Source organism: Pteronotus mesoamericanus, unplaced genomic scaffold, assembly GCF_021234165.1.
Source record: "Pteronotus mesoamericanus isolate MK-2021 breed Mesoamerican mustached bat unplaced genomic scaffold, CSHL_Meso_final contig_702, whole genome shotgun sequence".
NCBI classification, from domain to species: domain Eukaryota; kingdom Metazoa; phylum Chordata; class Mammalia; order Chiroptera; family Mormoopidae; genus Pteronotus; species Pteronotus mesoamericanus.
The window spans coordinates 1,286,190-1,296,671 of NW_026555239.1; positions in this window are offsets into that span (position 1 = coordinate 1,286,190).

Sequence of the window (10,482 nt, forward strand, 5' to 3'; positions counted from 1 at the left end):
GGACGGCAGCCTCAGGGTGGGGGCTGAGCTGGGCCCTCCCTCTTGGAGAGCAGGTGGACCTGGGGTCTTGTCACTTTCTGCCCAGGGCGCCCCCACACCTGGTGGGGAGGCTGGGCACGGGTCCGAAGCTGCTTCTTGTGCTGGCCTTCCTTGCTCTGCCGATTGGTTCCCTATGGGGTGCTTATCTGGGGGAGGAGAGGGCCCTTGCAGACCTGTCTGGCTCACACCCTGCCCCCGGCACAGTGGGGGCTCCAGGCAGTTGACGTCATAGGGGAGCAGCGCGTCTGTTAGTCGGTGTGTGTTGGCCTGCATGTTCCTGGAGGACCTCGTGTGCTGGAGCCTGGGAGGAGGGCGGGCAGTGGGGCCTGGGAAGACCATGTGAGGGAAGTTAACTGGGCTCCCCTGGCCGGGTTCAGGGGGACAGCATCTGACATTGGTCAGCAGCTTCTGCTTCCTAGGCCCAGGCACACCCTGATTAATATGCACAGTGGCCCAGAGCACTGTGCACAGACCCAGGAAGTGACTTCCTTGTCATTGGGTTATAGATGGCTGGGCAGAAAACACATGCCCAGGTGGAAGGGACCCGGGTGTGCCTGACATGAAGCCATCCCTTTATCTTGAACCTTGTCGTCCCAAAACGAACAGACACGTGGGGCGGGCCATCTAGGCCAAGGGGCTTAGCTGAGGAAGGGGTGAAGGACAGAGGGCAGGGCTGAGTGGGATGTGTCCAGAGGCGGGCCCAGCTGGGTCCGGAGGAGAGACGCTTGCCTGGGGGGCCATGGGGGGACGAGTCCAGCCCCCGGAGGGCCCCACTGCTCTTCAAGGCCCTGGGCGACACAGGGGGCTGTGATTGGCCGGTGCCAAGACAAGCAGAAATGGAGAGGGCAGGAGAACGGCCCCCCTGCCCTTCCCGATTCCACGGCCTGTCCACCACAAAAGCACAAATGTACCTGAATCCCTCGGGTCTGGCCCTGGAGCGAGTGGGGACCCTGGTGAGGAACGCCCCAAGCTCTCTGCAGGGCTCTGCAGAGTGGGGGCTGGCACCTGCACCGATGGACCTAGGGCCAGCCGGGCTGTGGCCTGCCCCAGCCAAAGCCTCTCCCTGTCGCCTGCCCGTCCCTCTCCTGCACCAGGCGGCACCCAGAAGCCGAAGTGTGCACAGTATCAGCCTGTCTGCCTGTCTTCCCCAGATCTCCAGGGGCGCCTCCGGCCCCCTTTGCTGCGCTGTGTAAGGGCTTGGGGGCTTAGAAGCTGCTGTGTAGCCCAGACACACATACTCTTTTTGTCTTTGTGCAACAATCAGTGTTCCTGGCGGAGCCGGGCGAGGGGGGGCCTGAGGGGGAGGCAGAGGCCTCCTCCTCCGGGAAGCCCTTGGCCTGGCTCTGCCGCTGTGACTACCGCACTCCCAGTCGCTGTACAGTTTCTATGGTGTGAATGAACTTCCCTCCTAGTTGCTGATGGCACTGGTCCCTGCTGGCCCAGATGGCCCGGGCATAGAGAAACCAAGTGGCAGCCGCCACCAGTGTTGTTTTGAATAAAAACCCAGAAGCCTATTTCAGAATTTTGCCGTGTGACTGTGCTGTTTTTTCTGCAGGTGGGTGTTGAACCGGGGGGCTTCCCTGGGGGGGGTTCTCCATCATGCCCAGGCTGGGGGCGTGGGGTGTCTGGGACCTAGAGCAGTGCCCCATGGAAGGGTCCTCTTGTGGAACGGCCACGCCTCATGGTCGGAGTGTGGGTCAACGAATGCTGGGCTGGGGAGGAGGCAGGGCCTGGCTCACACACTCTGGTTTTGTACTGAGATGCTGGACTCGGGTGGAAGGGTCACACAGGAATGATAACCTACTCACCTTGGGCGCTCTTTCTGGAATTCATATTATGCATATTATCAGGACTCTTGGCTGCAAAGAACAAAAACCCAACTCAAAGGAGCTTAAGAATAAAAGAAATGAAGAGCCAGAGAGAGAAAAGGAAAGGAGAGAAGAAAAAAAGAAACGAGAAGGAAATAAGCTAAAGATCCCTGAGGCGGTGTTGGTGTCAGGTGCAGCTGGATCAAGGGCTCCAGCCATCCCTTAGGACACTGCCTCTCCCCACCTCTTGGCCCTGCTTCCTTCTACGTTTGCTCCCCTTCTCCCCTAGTGGCCACCAGAGGCCCAGGCTTCAGGCTGTCCACCTGTCCCCAGGGGAACGAGAGCCCTCCCTGACAGTCTGACAGAGTCCACGGGATCCGCCATGTTCTGATGGGCCAGGCCTGAACTCTGGGGTATGGGGATGGGGGTGGCCCACAGGCACCATGGCTTCGGGAAACGGCTGTGTGCTTGCCGGGAGGAGGGCGTGAATACCGGGCACACAGCAAAACCTGGGGCATCTCGCCATGGGCTGAGTTCCCTGTGGCTTTGTTCTTGGGAAGAGCAGCTCTCCTCCTGCCCTTCTGGGCGAGGCAAGGGCCAGAGCAGTGCAGAGACAGTCACCCGGACTTCGACAGGCTGCTCCAGGTCGCAAGGGGAGGTGGTGCTGGGGTGACCGGTAACCACACCGTGCCCTCCACAGCTGGGGGGCGAGCGCACAGCTCTCCTGCTGTGCCCCCTCCCTGAGAACCGACTGCTTTGTTTTCGTCCCCCTTACCTGTTAATAATGGGGTTAAAAGCAAGTTGCTGTCAAGGAGAGTGACTGACTTAAAAAAGACAAAAAACAAACGACAACAGCAAAAACAAAAACAAAAAACAAACCCAGGAACATTTCAAGAAAATGAAAAATTTCAGCCATCAGTACTTTTTATTTAGACCTGAATTCATGAATTTTAACCAAACAAACACTGGGATGTTAGGTATTAATATATGTGCGGTTATGCAAAGGCATTATTATGGCTGTAATGAAAATTAGATTCTGACTCAGTGGTGGCATTCCAGGAGAGAAGCGTCCTCCTGTTTCCAGTGCTGGGAACTGGATTGCTGTTGCCATGGTAACAGGGCTGTCAAGGGAGTCTGTGGACAAGAGGCTGGTTGGTCCTGTGGGGAGGGGTGGCCGGCAGGGCCAGGCTGGGCTCAGCTCTGCCCCTGGGCCTTACAGGAGATGGGCAAGTCCCCCGTGGGAGGAGGTGGGGGTGGGCAAACCCAGCAAGTGCACAGTGTCCCCACTGTGTCCCTCCCCTTCTTGCTTGTCAGGGAGGCATCCCTTTCATCTTTCAACAAATATTTGTTGAGCACCTACTATGTGCTAGGTCATGCCAAGTACTGAGGATAGAACAGCGGCAGGTCCCTGAGCTCCTGAACCTGTATCTCAGAGAGGGAGTTGGGTAAAAACAGCAAGCAGACATGGCGTGGCCTGGGAGCACCAGGAAGGCAGTAGACCAGGTGACCTGAGGGAGTGATGGTGGCAGAGGAGGGCACAGAGAGGGGGGAGGAGGCCTTGGGGTAGGTCATTTCAGCTGGGGCCTAAAGGACGAGAGGGAGATGGCCACGCAATGGCATGGGCGACTCTGCAGAGTAGAGCTGCCAGATAAAATAGGACACGCAGTTACATTTGAATTTCAGATAAACCACAGGCACATTTTTTAGTGTAACTATGTCTCATGCAGCGTTTGGGACGTACACTCTAAGTTATCCGTGGTTCATTTGAAATTCAAATTTTTGTTTGCTATATCTGGCAAGCCTACGAGGGGCGGCGACTTGCCCAGGCTGCCAGCTGCGGAGGTGGGCATGCGCTCTGCCCGTCTACCCAGCCACCCTGCCCTGGCTCTTCAGGAAGGCTGCTCATGGTCACCCCGCTAGCCTGTCCCCTGGGATCCAGTCTTACTGTGCCCGGGCTGGGAGGTGCCAACGTGAAACACCACTCGATTCCCGCTCTGCCGCCCCACCCTGTTCTGAGGCTCCCACGCCTCCCAGGACCTGCAGGGAGGCCTCCCAGGCCCTGTGTGCCCTAGTCCTCAGCCACCGAGCAGCGGGACCTCCTGCTGCCTCCCCTCGCTCCAGCCCCACTTCCCGTGGCTGCTTGGCCCTCAGATGTCAGGCCCCAGCTCGGCATCGAGCCTCAAGGAGGCTGCCTGCACCCTCAGGTTATGCCTGTCTTCTGGTGACTCTCAGCTCCTCACTTGTATTAGCCCTGAATGTGTTTTTTAACTGTGGAAAAATATGCATAACCTAAAATGTATCATTTTAACCATTTTTAAGCATGTAGTTTAGTGGCATTGTGTACATTCGCGCTGCTGTGCAGCCAGCCCCTCCGCCCATGTCCCCAAGCTGGAACTCGCTGCCCACAGACGAGCCACTCCCACCCTCCCCCTGCCCCAGACCCTGGCAACGCCCCTCCTACTTTCTGTCTCTGTGAATGTGACTCCTCCAGGTGCCTCGCCTGAGCAGAATCCCACAGTATTTGTCCTGTTTTGACTGGCTTATTTCACAGGATAGAACGTCTTCAAAGTTCATCTGTGTCTCGGCATGTGTCTGAATTGCCTGCCTTTTGGAGGCTGAATGTCTTGCCTTGTGTGGATAGACTGCATCTCGTTCATTTGCTGATGACTCTCTGGCTGTTGTGAGTGATGCTGCCATGTATCTGTTCAAACCCCCGCTTCCCCTTCTCTGGGCCTGTACACCCAGAAGTGCACTGGCTGTGTCACTCGGCAATTCTCTGTGGAACCCTTCCAGGGCCTCGCGCGTCCCCGTTCCCAGAGCGGCCGCACCATTTCCACTTCCGCCTCAGCTCCTCGCTTCTGCGCGGTGCCAGATGAAACTTGGATACTTTATTATAGACTTTGTTCTTTGCCTCCTTTATTTTTCCCCTTTCCGTTCCCCGTCTTCTCTTTTTAGCACACGTGTGCCTCCTCCTCAGGGGAGGTGCGTGGCTTTTGCAGAGTGGTTTTATTTCCAGAAGCCCACACTTCCCTTGGAGAGCTTGCGGGAGGTAGGAGGAGAGAGGGAAACGGTGGGGGGTCCTGCCCAGGGTGGGGAGGGGGCTGTGTGGAGCACCCCCCTCGCCAGAGCTTCCTGGGGCCACGCATGGCCTGGGAGAAGCCCCGGGCCAGCAGCCAGTGTCACGGGGCTCCAGCCCTGGGCCCGCAGGCTCAGCAGGCAGGGTATCCACCACAAAGGCCGGACTCCGCCTGAGGCAACCCCTGCATGGGGACATCCCAGGAGAACTGAGAAGCAGTGTTTTGTGCCTCTCTGAGCTCTGGGGCGGAGGGGCCTCCTCACACACGCGTTGCACTGACTCCTTCATGGCAAGGTAGGTGTGCGGTGCCCATGGGCTGCGCCTTCTCCCGCAGCAGGTGCGGGGAGGGGAAGGTGCAGGTCTGATCCCCTCTGCACAGCTGTCTGGGGGCCAAGCCAGCGTCCGCCACCCTCAGCAGGGCACGGGGACAAACTGGCAGCTTCCTAGGTCCCCTTACCGTTGGGGCCAGATGTCAGCACCTCAAGACGACCTCTGGGCTCCCCCGGGAGATGCCAGTGCTGGGGAGGGAGGTCCACACACTCCTGTCCAGCCCGTTCGCAGCAGCCTCTTGGCTCCCTGTCCTTGTCCCTCAGTCTTCTCTGCCCCCCACTCCCTCCCTCTCTGTGTCCCTCTGTCTGTCTCTGTCTCTGTCTGGCCCAATCTCCCTCCATCTTTGGTTCTCTGATTTCCCCGGGCTACTTCCCCCCCATATTTACAATCACAGAAAGCACCTCCCAGGCCACGCCCCATGTTCAGGTCCCGTGCTTGCAGCCCTGGGCTGGGGGCAGGTTGCCTCCGTGTGGGTTGGGGGCCTGATTCTGTGCTCTCTCCTCCTCCTCACACAGGGCAATGCCCTGTTTTGTGATGAGTACTCACCTCCTGTGTCTCCGGCGAAGGCCACTCAGGACAGAGTCCCCATCCTGCCATCAACCCACTGAGTGACCTTGGCCCAGGTCACCCTCCCTGGGCAAATCAGGGGACAACCTGCGTGTGGAGCCGACAGTGGTGAGCTGCCTCCTGGAGGAAAGGCGCCACCAGGACTCGTCAGCTAGAAGCAGAGCTAGGAGAGCCCGTCACCCCAACCCCAGGGCGCCCCACTCTCATGCCCTCCGATGGGGTGTCCCCCACAAGACACTGTTTCCTGGAAGGACGGGAGGGGCAAAGGTCATGATCCCGGGGCCCCAGTCAGCTTTGGGCCAGGGCCCAGGGCACCTACGACCACCCAGGAGACCACACCGAGGGACACAGGCCTGTCACTGCGGTCACTTCCTGGAGCCAGAAGGGCATTTGGAGAGAGAGTGGTCAGGCCACGGTGTCTCACTGTGAGCTGGGGTGGCCGCTTCTCAGGTGGCTCCCACTAGCCCTGCCCCCGGTCCCCGTGCCCCTGCACGTGCCCTGGACCTCAGGACTTCCTTCTCATGAACAGAACACGGCAGATGAGATGGGATGCCACTTCTGAGCGCAGGTGACAGGAAGACCGGCAGCCTCCCTGCAGGCCCTCTCCTTCCCCCCGTCACTCGCTCGGTTGGAAACCGGCTGCCTTGTTGTGAGCTGCCCCATGGAGACGCCCGCGTGACAAGGAGTTGGACGATGTCTCCCTCCAATCTTGGGGGTTGGGGGCCAACGCCACTCAAGTGAGCTTGGGAGCAGGCCCCGCTCGGCCAAGCCTGGGGATGAGACGCAGCCCCAGCCCACACGCTGGCTGAAGCCTTGGGACCCCTCGAGCCGCGGATCTAGTCCCGCCAAGTCCTGGTTCCTAAGCCACAGAGGCTGTGAAATCATGAGCTGTTGTTTTAAGCGGCCTAAGTGTGGAGTAGTTTGTTACACAGCCGTAGATAACTGATGCAAGTACAAACTATACTGTGTCGTGGAATCACGTCCTGTATTGTGTAAAATTCTACAATAGGCGAGATTCATCCACGGGTGGGAAAAAATCAGAGAAGGGCTTGCCTTCTGGAAGTAGGGGCAGGGTTGAGTGAAAGAGGCAGTAGGGAACATTCTGGAAGGATGGTGATGCCTTTTATTCTGATAGGGGCTTGTGTTACATGGACATATGCATTTGTCAAAATTCAACAACTGACTTTCAAGATTTCTGCATTTCATTGTACGTAAATTTTATATCCAAAACACCAAACACTAAATTGTTTAGGAGGAATTGGACTGATGTCAAAATATAAGATGGGTCGATGGGTGGATATTGACAAAACTCGTATTATGAAATGTAAGTGGTAGAAGCCTGCCATTATAGTATATGGGTATTCACTACAAAAGCTTTCAACTTCGCTGTGTGTTTGAAATTTTCATAATGAAATGTTGGAAAAAATCACTTATTTAGCAAACACTCACGGAGTGCTTAACAGGAGACAATTAGAATAGCGTTGCGGTCGGACAGTAACTGCCGCCAGGGTTTATTCTGTGCTAAGCATCTGATGAGACTCCTCCACACGTGTTATCTCACGTCACCCTTGTGCCAGCACACAAGGACGCAACGGCGGCTCCTAATTTACAGATGGGGAACCTGAGGCCGGCGTGAGTCAGTCCATCAACGCCATGCAGCAAGGAAGCCGCAAAGCTGGGACTTCCCCAGCTATGAATGCTCTGAAGGGCTGAGCTGTGTCAGCCCGGGGGCGTCACGTCCCTCTGTGCCTCAGTTTCTCAGTCTCTGAAGCAGAGATGCAACCTGCCACGTGGGTGGAAGCAGGTGACAGTGGCTACACCCCTCGAGAGCTGTCTCTGGGCAGGTGCTGTGTTGTCACAGGGAGGAGCTGGTGGAGCCTTGGGCACACCAACTTCACCTCTGTGGCCCAGCCTCCCCACAAGAGCAGGTGCGCCGGAGGTGCGGTGACCCCGTTGCGAGGAGGCACCGTCTGCTCCCGACCTGTCCTTCCCCAGAGGCTGGCCTTCTCTCTCCCAGGTCTGCCATGCAGACGCCCGGCGTGGGGTTTCTGGAGGCCTCAGTCCCACACAGTTGGGTCCCACGCCGGCAGTGACTTGGCATAGAGGGGACTACGCCTCCCAGCCCCCCAGTCCTCTCATCACAAAGAGAAAGGCCGCTCAGCCCTGGCCTCCGAGCCCCGGCTCCTGACAGTATCCATGGGACACAGACAGGGCTTCCTGGGGTCACCAGCCCCTCTGCACAGGCATCTGCAGCCCAGATTGGCCAGTTAGGAGGAGAGGCCATGCTGCCCCCACCTGAAATCCCACCGGGCCATTTGAGTCTCCTCCTCTGACGGCCCCCTAACTTCCCTCACACCCCTGGAATAACAGCTGTTACATGTCCTGTGTCCCACAAGCTTCTCCAGGCAAGGATGGAGGGAGGGACAAGTGGTGGACCAGCAGCGGCTGGGCACAGAGGGACTGGGCGCCGGGTGAGCTCTTGCCGTGCACCGGGGCTGCTCTGCCTTCCCCCGCACGTCAGCCTGGTGAGGAGGCTGTGTCTCTCCCCGCTCTGGGGACAGGGAAGTGGAGGCTCGGACAGGCAATGTGGCCTGCCCAGGGGCCACCCACCACCAATTCGGTGGCAGCACCGGGATACCAGGCCTGATCAGCCAACTCCAAGGTCTGTATTCCTTCTGGGCTGGCTCCAAGGCCTTAAGGAGAATATGAGTGAAAGTAAGCTATCCTTCCCAGAGGTCTGCGGGCTTCCGAGTGAGCGGACTGACTGCACCCACAGCTTTCCCAGTGCTCTTCAGCCCTAAAGCCCAGAGGCCCTGCTCTGAAGCGGGGTGACCACAAGAAGAAGGGACAAAGGAGGAGCAATTATTTCCTGGAGTGCAGTGCAATGACCAAAACCGGTCCCGATCCAGTTCAGAGGGCTGGCCCAGGCTGCAGGAGACGTGGGGGTTTGACAAGGATGCCGTGGGCTGACGGCCTGGCTCGGCCCGCGCCCTGAGCCGGGGCCTCTGTCTGCAGCGGTGGGCGGAGCTGGGCCCATGACCCACTGACCCCAGTGGGAGCTACCTCTTCCCTCTGGGATTCCCAGGAACCTGGCCAGGTTGACACATGAAATTCACATCACACCTGAAATCAAACCTGGGCTCTCACTGGCACTACTGACGGCCCATTGACACACCTGTACTCTTGTTGGCTGGGGACTCTGGAAGCGTCTCCTGCCAGGCAGCTGTGAGGAGCAGAGGAGACTGGGGATGGCAGTTCCCAGTGTGGGAGTGGGGCTTCCTAGTCCTTGAAAGCTGGGACCCCCTCGAAGTGGGGGTCTGGACCCCTGACCTTTGTCCCATGTGTTTCCATAGACCCTGTCCTGGGAACATCCGCACTGCTTGATGGAAGTCCTCGTCCTGGAGGTCCTGGGAGAAGATTCTGCAGCTCTGAGAGGTCTGCAGGCTCTTAAGGACACGTTTCCACCAAGGATCCCAGCAGCCACTAAGGAAGGCGCCGTCTGTGGCGGCAGGTTTCCTAGCACAGGGCCGGTTCGAAGCCCTGCCAGCTGCAGGCCACACGCCGGGGCCCCTCCAGCTGTCCCTGGAGCCCGCCTGCTCGGGCCCTGGGCCAGGCCTCCCTGCTTCTCTTTCTCAGTGCAGCTGGACCCTGAACCGTGGCCCGCACTGGCCGCTGCCTGAGTCACCACAGCCCCGTCCTTAGCCCACTGCAGCCATTGTCGTCTTGTCCCAGGGTCACCTGTGTGCTTGATACCCAGGAGCTCCTCGAGAGCAGGGCCACATCCAAGTGGCCTGGGGACTCACTGGCCAGCCCAGGGCCTGGCTCAGGGTGCCGACGAGGTCTGGAAGATAAGGGGGCTCTTCCTCAGACCGTCACCACGTTGGCAATGCCAGCGAGCCCCTCAGGCTCTGTGGCAGGTGGCCGGGCCTCCTGGGAGCCAGGCCAGATGAAAACCCGTGGAGCCCCTAGGCCCAGCAAAGGTTCTGTGTGTAATGTTAACTGGTGGAACAATTAAATGCGGGACTTTAAATGGAGGCGGCGATTAGGGACGCAGGCGCACCCATGCTGCGGCTCCTCCGGCTTATTCTGGGGATCACGTGGGAGGGTTCGGTGGGCTGGCCTCAAAACGGTCCCACTGCACAGGACGCCGTCGCGTGAGCCCACTCGGCTGCAGCAGGGCTGGGGTGGAATCTAGCTGTGAGCCCCAAAGGAAGAAGAAATGGTTTGGAGAAGAGCAAGAGCTATTGTGCTCTAGTCAGATTTTCTGGGGGTGGGAGACACTCTTCTGTTACAAAACACCCCAACATGCAGGGTCAGTTACCACACGCTTCTTCGATGGATAGCTGAGTTTGCAAGGAACTAACGGAAATTGCTGAGAAACCAATGACACCAGAAGAGGAAGCAAAGGCTGACCTCCGGATGCTCTGAAGCCGTTGCCCATAACAGGAACCTAGAACCTTGGGTTTTCACCACGATGCAGGGAGCCGAAGACATTGTTTTATCTTGAGCTCATAGAAGATTGGGAGTGAGACCCTTCGCCTGCACCTGGGAACCTTGAAGTTGTACCGAGCGTAAAGGTGGCCCATAAAAACCAACCTTCTTGCGGGAAAGGATAACAAGGCACCCATTCGTCCTGGCCTCTGAGATGGGGGAGGAGGGGGA